Raw genomic sequence first — 7,411 nt, 5'->3', positions numbered from 1 at the left:
ATGAACAAAATGCAGTCCTGGGTGCAGAGCAGAAACATTAACAGCAGAATCCAAGCCCTGTAATCGATTGTGAAATTGTTGGTGTCACAGCAGGTGTGGTGAAACATGCAATCCCGTCTCACAGTGAGAGGTGGACGGCCTCTCCCCATTGCGAATTCGCTGGTGTCTCCGCAGGTTTGATATGTGACTAAATCCTTTCCCACACTGAGAGCAGATGAACGGCCTCTCCCCAGTGTGAACTCGCTGGTGTGTCCGCAGGTGATATGACTGAGTGAATCCCTTCCCATACTGAGGGCAGGTGAATGGCTTCTTCCCAGTGTGAACTCACTGATGTTTCCGCAGGTGGGATAACTGACTGAATCCCTCCCCACACTGAGAGCAGGTGAACAATTTCTCCCCAGTGTGAACTCGCTGGTGTTTCCGTAGTTTGGATCCTTCAGTAAATCTTTTCCCACACTGAGAGCAGGTGAATGGTCTCTCCCCAGTGTGAATTCGCTGGTGTGACTGTAGGTTGGATCCTTGAGCAAATCCTTTCCCACACTGGGAGCAGGTGAATGGTCTCTCCCCAGTGTGAACTCGCTGGTGTTTCCGCAGGTTAGATACTTGAGCAAATCCTTTCCCACATTGAGAGCAGGTGAATGGCTTCACCCCAGTGTGAATCCGTTGATGAATCTCCAGCTGCGATGGGGTTCTGAATCCCTTCCCACAGTGCCCACATTTCCACCGTTTCTCCATGTTTTGGGTCTCCTCCGGACTCTCCATGTTGGACACCAGTTCAGAACACAGGTATGGTCTCTTCCACTGTGAATGTTATTATGTTTATTCAGGCCGTGTAACTGATTAAACCTCTTTCCACAGTCAGTTCACTGGAACACTCTCACTCGGGTGTGTGTTGTGTGGGTCTCGCTGCTTTTCCAGTCACACTGATGTTTGAAACCTTTAGCTGACAGTTCAGGCAAACATTTCTCCTTCTAGATTCAAAGCCCGATGGTATTCAGATTAAAGGGAATCGAGTGACTGTCAGATCGAGACGTGACGTTTGAGATTTTTGTCTGTAATTCCTCCTCGTCTAATATCCTGTAAAAACAATTTACAAAACTCATCACTGTCGGTGCAGGATAGAAACTCAGAACAGACAATTCTAGTTTCTATATCAGATTTTTTACTCCCTCTCATTCCCTGAAAGCTGTAAATCTCCATCCCACACAATCTCCCTCCATTCTCACTCTGCTGTATCTAATATTCACCCTCCCAATTCTCCTGAAGGTGCTGATTCAGGCTGATTGACAGATCCGTGCTCACAGCTTCCTTCCAGGAGGTCACAACAAATATGAGCAGCAGTCGGCCATTCAGCCCATCAAGCCTGAATCATTCAATGGGATCATTGGCCGATCTACCTCAGCTCCGTTTTCCCACACTATCCCCATATCCCTTGACACCCTCAATATCTACAGGAGGGACATAGAGAACCTGGTGGACTCGCATAACAACAACAATCTCTTCCTTAATGTCAGCAAAACTAAGGAGCTGGTCATTGACTTCAGGAAGCAATGTATCGTACACACCCCTGTCAGCATCAATGGTGCAGAGGTGGAGATGGTTAACAGCTTCAAATTCCTAGGTGTACACATCACCAACAATCTGGTCCACCCACGTCGACACTACGACCAAGAAAGCACAACAGCGCCTATACGTTTTCAAGAAACTAAAGAAATTCAGCATGTCCACATTGACTCTTACCAACTTTTACAGATCCTATTTGGCTGCATCACAGTCTGGTATGGCAACATTTCAGCCCAAGACCATATGAAACTTCAGAGAGTCGTGAACACAGCCCAGTCCATCACATGAATCTGCCTCCCATCCATTGACTCTGTCCACACCTCCCGCTGCTTGGGGAAAGCGGGCAGCATAATCAAAGACCCTCCCACCCGGCTTACTCACTCTTCCAATTTCTTCCATCGGGCAGGAGATACAGAAGTCTGAGAACACGCACGAACAGACTCAAAAACAGCTTCTTCCCCACTGTCACCAGACTCCTAAATGACCCTCTTATAGACTGACCTGATTAATACTACACCCCTGTATGCTTCACCCGATGCCGGTGTTATGTAGTTACATTGTGGACCTTGTGTTGCCCTATTATGTGTTTTCTTTTATTTCCTTTTCTTTTCATGTACTTAATGATATGCTGAGCTGCTCGCAGAAAAATACTTTTCACTGTACCTCGGTACACGTGACAATAAACAAATCCAATCCAACACTGACACACGAGAAACATCTGACCTACCTACCTAACCCCATTTACCAGCAGTTGATCCATAGCCTTGAATGTTATGACGTGCCAGTCTTCATCCAGGTACTTTTTAAAGGATGTGAGGCAACCCGTCCCTCCCACCCTCCCAGGCAGTGCATTCCAGACCGTCACCACCCTCTGGGTAAACAGGGTTTTCCTCAAAACCCCCCTTAACATCTTGTCCCTCACCATGAACTTGTGTCTCCTTGTGACTGACCCTTCAACTAAGGGGAACAGCTGCACCCTATCCACGGCCCTCATAATCTTGTACACCTCGATCAGGTCGCCCCTCAGTCTTCTCTGCTCCAATGAAAATAACCCACGCCTATCCAACCTCACTTCATAAACGTTCCATCCCAGGCAATCCTGGTGAATCGCCTCTTCACACCCCAGTGCAATCACATTCTTCCTGTAATGTGGCGACCAGAACTGCACACAGTACTCCAGCTAATAATAATAATGATAATCTATATTAGTGTCACAAGGAGGCTTACATTAACGCTGCAATGAAGTTACTGTGAAAATCTCCTCGTCGCCGCACTCTGGCACCTGTTCGGGTTCACGGAGGGAGAATTCAGAATGTCCAATTCACCGAACAAGAAGTTGTACCACATTTAGAAAATAGTCTGCCTCGATTATTCCTTCCAAAGTGCATAACCTCACACTTTTCCATATTCTATTACAGCTGCCACTTCTTTTCCTACTCTCCTAACCTGTCCAAGTCCTTCTGCAGCTTCCTCAACACTCCCTGTCCCTCTACACATCTTTCTAATATCTGCATGCTTAGCAACAGTGCCTCTGTTCCTTCTTCCAGATCGTTAATGTATTGAATAGTTGTGGTCCCAACACTGACCCCTGTGGAACACCAGGTCACCAGCTGCCATCCTGAAATAGACCCCTTCATCCTCACTCTCCGCCTTCTGCCTGTCAATTAATCCTCTAACCATTCCAGTACCTTGCCCCGAACACCATGGGCTCTTCTCTTGATTTGGCAGCCTGTTGTACGGCACCTTGTCAAAGACCTTCTGGAAACCCAAATGGATCACATCCACTGGCTCTCCTTTGTCGAACTTCCTTTTTACCTCCTCAAAGAATTCTAACAGATTTGGCAGGCATGACCTCCCCTTGATGAAACTGTGCTCAGTCCTATTTCACAATGCACTTCCAAGAACTCCATAATCTCATCCTTAATAATGGACTCTAAAATCTTATCAACAACCAAAGTCAGACTAACTGGCCGATAATTTCCCGTCTTCTACCTCTTTCCTTTCTTAAACTGTGGTGTTACATTAGTCACTTCCCTGGGAGCCCCTTGACTCCAGTGATTCCTGAAGGATCACCACCTATGGCTCCACATCCTCTGCAGTTATCTCCTTCGGTACCCTGGGGTGTGGTCCATCCGGTCTGGGTGATTTATCCACCTTCAGACCCTTCAGCTTCCCCAGCACCTTCTCCTTAGTGATCGCCACTACACTTACCTCTGCCCCCGACTTTCTTTCCTCCACTCCCAGTTTTCTCTTTCCCTCTCCTCTGTTGGATCGCCCTCCTTGCCCCTGGATTTGGAGCATCTTGTGAAGGCACTGCTGGAAGCACTGCTCCAGTGCTTTTGAGATGCCTGCTCCAGGTTTCCAAGTTTCTGATGCCTTTAGAAGGTAGAAAGAGTGAGGGAAAGCCAACAGCTCATGGAAAGCAATGGCATGCATCGTTTCATCAGCGCTGCCAACACAATTGATGGCCTAAGCAGTCAATGGCCCACCCCACTGAGAGCAAAGTGTGGAGGGGAACTCATCAAGGACAGAAAGTCAGTCAGTGCTCACTGGAGGGAACATTCTGAAGAACACCTCGACCGAGACTCTGTCTTTGGCTTTAACGTCCTCAAGTCCATTCCCCAGTATCCTGTCCGGCTCAGTCCCTGTGGTACCCCGATCTGGAGCAGAGTGAAAAAGCCATTCAACAGCTGAAAAACAACACGGCCACTGGAGCTGAATGAATCCCTGCTGAAATTCTGAAGCATGGCGAGGTTACACTCCTGGCAGAGCGACGCAATCTCATATTCCTCATCTGGGAAGATGGATGCATGCCGGGGGATCTCAGAGACACTGTGACTATATTGAAGTCAGACAAGTCAAGTCAGATTGAGGTAATTACACAGGGGACTCCCTGCTGTCTGCCACAGAGAAGATCATTGCCTGGGCAGCACGGTGGCGTATTGGTTAGCATTGCTGCCTCATGGCGTCAAAGTTCTAGGTTCGATCCCGGCTCTGGGTCACTGTCCGTGTGGACTTTGGACATTCTCCCCGTGTTTCACCCCCACACCCGAAAGATGTGCAGGTTAGGTGGATTGGCCACGGTGAATTGCCCCTGAATTGGAAAAAATTAATTGGGTACTCTAAATTTATTTTTAAAAAAGAGAAGATCATTGCCAGGATCGTCCTCAATGATCTCCTCTTAGTGGCAAAGAGTCACAGTCAGGGTTTCTCCCTTCGCGAGGCACTAAAGACATTCTACACTGTGTAACAAACCCAAGCAAAGTGCAAGGAACAGCACCAATCACAGGTCTTTTCTTTAAATAAATTTAGAGTACGCAATTTTTTTTCCAATTAAGGGGCAATTTACCTGGCCAATCCACCTAACCTGCACATCTTTGGGTTGTGGAGGTAAAACCGACGTAGACATGGGGAGAATTTGCAAACTCCACACAGTGACCCAGGGCCAGGATTCAAACCTGGGTTGTCAGTGCCGCAGTCCCAGTGCTAACCACTGCGCCACATGCCACCCCTCACAGGTCTTTTCTGACCTCTCAAAAACACTTCACACTGTCAAAGTGATGTTTTATTCAGTATGTTCCTCAAATTTGGCTGTCCTCAGAACTTGGCCACCAGCCTCCGCCTACACGATGACACACAAGCCATGATCCTCATCAATGGGAACACCCCAGACAGTCTCTCAGTGAAGACTGGGATCAGACAAGGCTGTGTCACTGCACCAACCCTCATCCCCTTCACGGCAGCATAGTGGTTAGCACTGTTGCTTTTCACACCAGGGACCTGCATTCGATTCCCACTTGGGTCATTGTCTGTGCGGAGTCTGCACGTTCTCCCTGTGTCTGCGTGGGTTTCCTACAAGACGTGAGGTGAATTGTAAGTTGAATTGGAGATTCTGAATTTTCCCTCAATTTATGCGAACAGGAGCCAGAGTGTGGCAACTGGGGGATTTTCACAGTAAATTCATTGCAGTCTTACATTGAAGATACATAGAAGATAGCAGCAGGAAGAGATATTTTGGCCCTTCGAGCATGAAAGGCTACTTAATGGAAGGCTACTTGTAACACCATCAAAGATTATCTCACCTCCAGCAAATTACCCTCGGGTGTGGAGATAACTGACAGGACAGGAAACCGACACCACCTTCAAAACAAAACCAGAATCAGTTCAACCTCAGATATTAAGCTCCAGTTTGCAGATGTCTGATCTGTTTGTTAAACCCATCCATCTCCCTTGATTCTATAACTATTAATACTCTCATCTCACAAACTTCTATCAATCTCAGTTTTTATACTTTCTGTTGACTGAATCTGACAGAATTGCAGATTTCACTATATTTTCTGTGAAGTGATTTCTGACATTGCTCCTGAACAGCCCAGTCTCAGTTAAACAAATAAATATCACTGATTTGGACGTTTAAATGGTGACAATAATTTTACTCTTAACTGGTTATGTAACAAAATTTCAAAAACAGAATAATTTGAGTTAAACCCTGAGGAAGCTGGAAACGTGAAGTGAAAACAGAAAGTTGTGGAAATGTGAAGTGAAAACAGAAAGTTGTGGAAATGTGAAGTGAAAACAGAAAGTTGTGGAAATGTGAAGTGAAAACAGAAAGTTGTGGAAATGTGAAGTGAAAACAGAAAGTTGTGGAAATCCTCAGCAGGTTTGGCAGCTTCTGTGAAGAGAGAGTTAACATTTCCAATGCAATCTGATTCTTCTTCAGAACTGAGAGTTTGCAGCATTGTGGTTTAATTTGACAAACATAATGAATGTGAACTTTGTGGTTCTTACAGATATTTGGCTGTAAATCTGATTTCAGACCTTCCTCTGAACACTTTGCAACCTCAGCTCCAGCTCATTGTTCTTCACTAAAGACCCGGATAGAAAATCCCGCCACAAGATGGCGGCGGCTGCCGGGTGACCCGGGTGTTGTCACCGGGGAGGAAGCCCCGCCCATCCGTCTTCCTGTGCGAAGATGGCCGCCCCAGCGCTCCGCTCCCCGAACAAAAGACTCGGCATCCATTTCCAAGATGGCGGCGGCCTCCAGGTGACCCGGGGGCTGCCACCGGGCAGGTAACCCCGCCCACAACCTCTAACTATACAAACATGGCCGCCCCAACGCTCCTCTCCCCAAACAAAAGACCCGAGTTCCATTCCCAAGATGGCGGCGGTCGCAGATGGCCCCGGGGCCTGTCACCCGGCAGAAAGCCAGACCCACTCCCTCTTCCCATACTAAGATGGCCGCCCCAGCGCTCCGCTCCAAGAACAAAAGACCCGACTTCCATTCCCAAGATGGCGGCTGGTAAATCCAGACCTGGGCTGCACTCTTCCTATTGGTCAACAGCCACCGTCAATCACTCCCCAGCCATTGTGAGCTGGAGCATGCGCAATGTGAATATGAGGCTGGATTCAGGCGGGTGAGTGGAGGCCCCAAACTCCCCAATAAGACCCATTGGTTTTATTGTCAGTCTGCAGACAGGAGCTGGAGAACTGAACCCAGGCAGAGGAGAGGGAGGGAGAAAACTGGGAATGGAGGAAAGAAATGGTGCAGATGGTGAGATGGGTTTGCATTTCAGCCCAGGGAGAAGGGAGAGTGTGTGGGACGGGGATTTACAGCTTTGGGGGAACAAGAGAGGGAAAAATGTTCCAGAGAAACTAGAATTGTCTGTTCTGAATTTCTATCCTGGACTGACAGTGATGGCTTTTCTAAACTACCTTTACAGGGGGTTAGAAGCGGAAGATTGGCTGTCAGAAAACTCAAACCAAACATCAAGATCTGACAGAGTCACTCAATTTCGAACCTGAATATCACAGTCTTTGAATGTGGAAGGAGTAATGTTTGTCTGTTCAG

General features: G+C 47.5%; 1 long non-coding RNA gene across 1 annotated transcript; it reads right to left on the bottom strand.

Annotated features, from left to right (window-relative positions):
• Nucleotides 1-333: 333 nt before the first annotated feature.
• On the bottom strand, nt 334-6,429 carry LOC119960855. The gene is made up of 3 exons (XR_005459534.1): nt 6,352-6,429; nt 5,646-5,703; nt 334-1,077 (listed from the first exon to the last, which is right to left on the bottom strand). It is a non-coding gene; the product is annotated as an uncharacterized LOC119960855 (long non-coding RNA).
• Between the last annotated feature and the right edge of the window lie 982 nt (nt 6,430-7,411).

This window comes from Scyliorhinus canicula, unplaced genomic scaffold (genome assembly GCF_902713615.1).
Source record: "Scyliorhinus canicula unplaced genomic scaffold, sScyCan1.1, whole genome shotgun sequence".
NCBI classification, from domain to species: Eukaryota; Metazoa; Chordata; class Chondrichthyes; order Carcharhiniformes; family Scyliorhinidae; genus Scyliorhinus; species Scyliorhinus canicula.
Note: the sequence above shows the minus strand (reverse complement) of the source record. Positions and strands in the feature narration are given on the sequence as shown.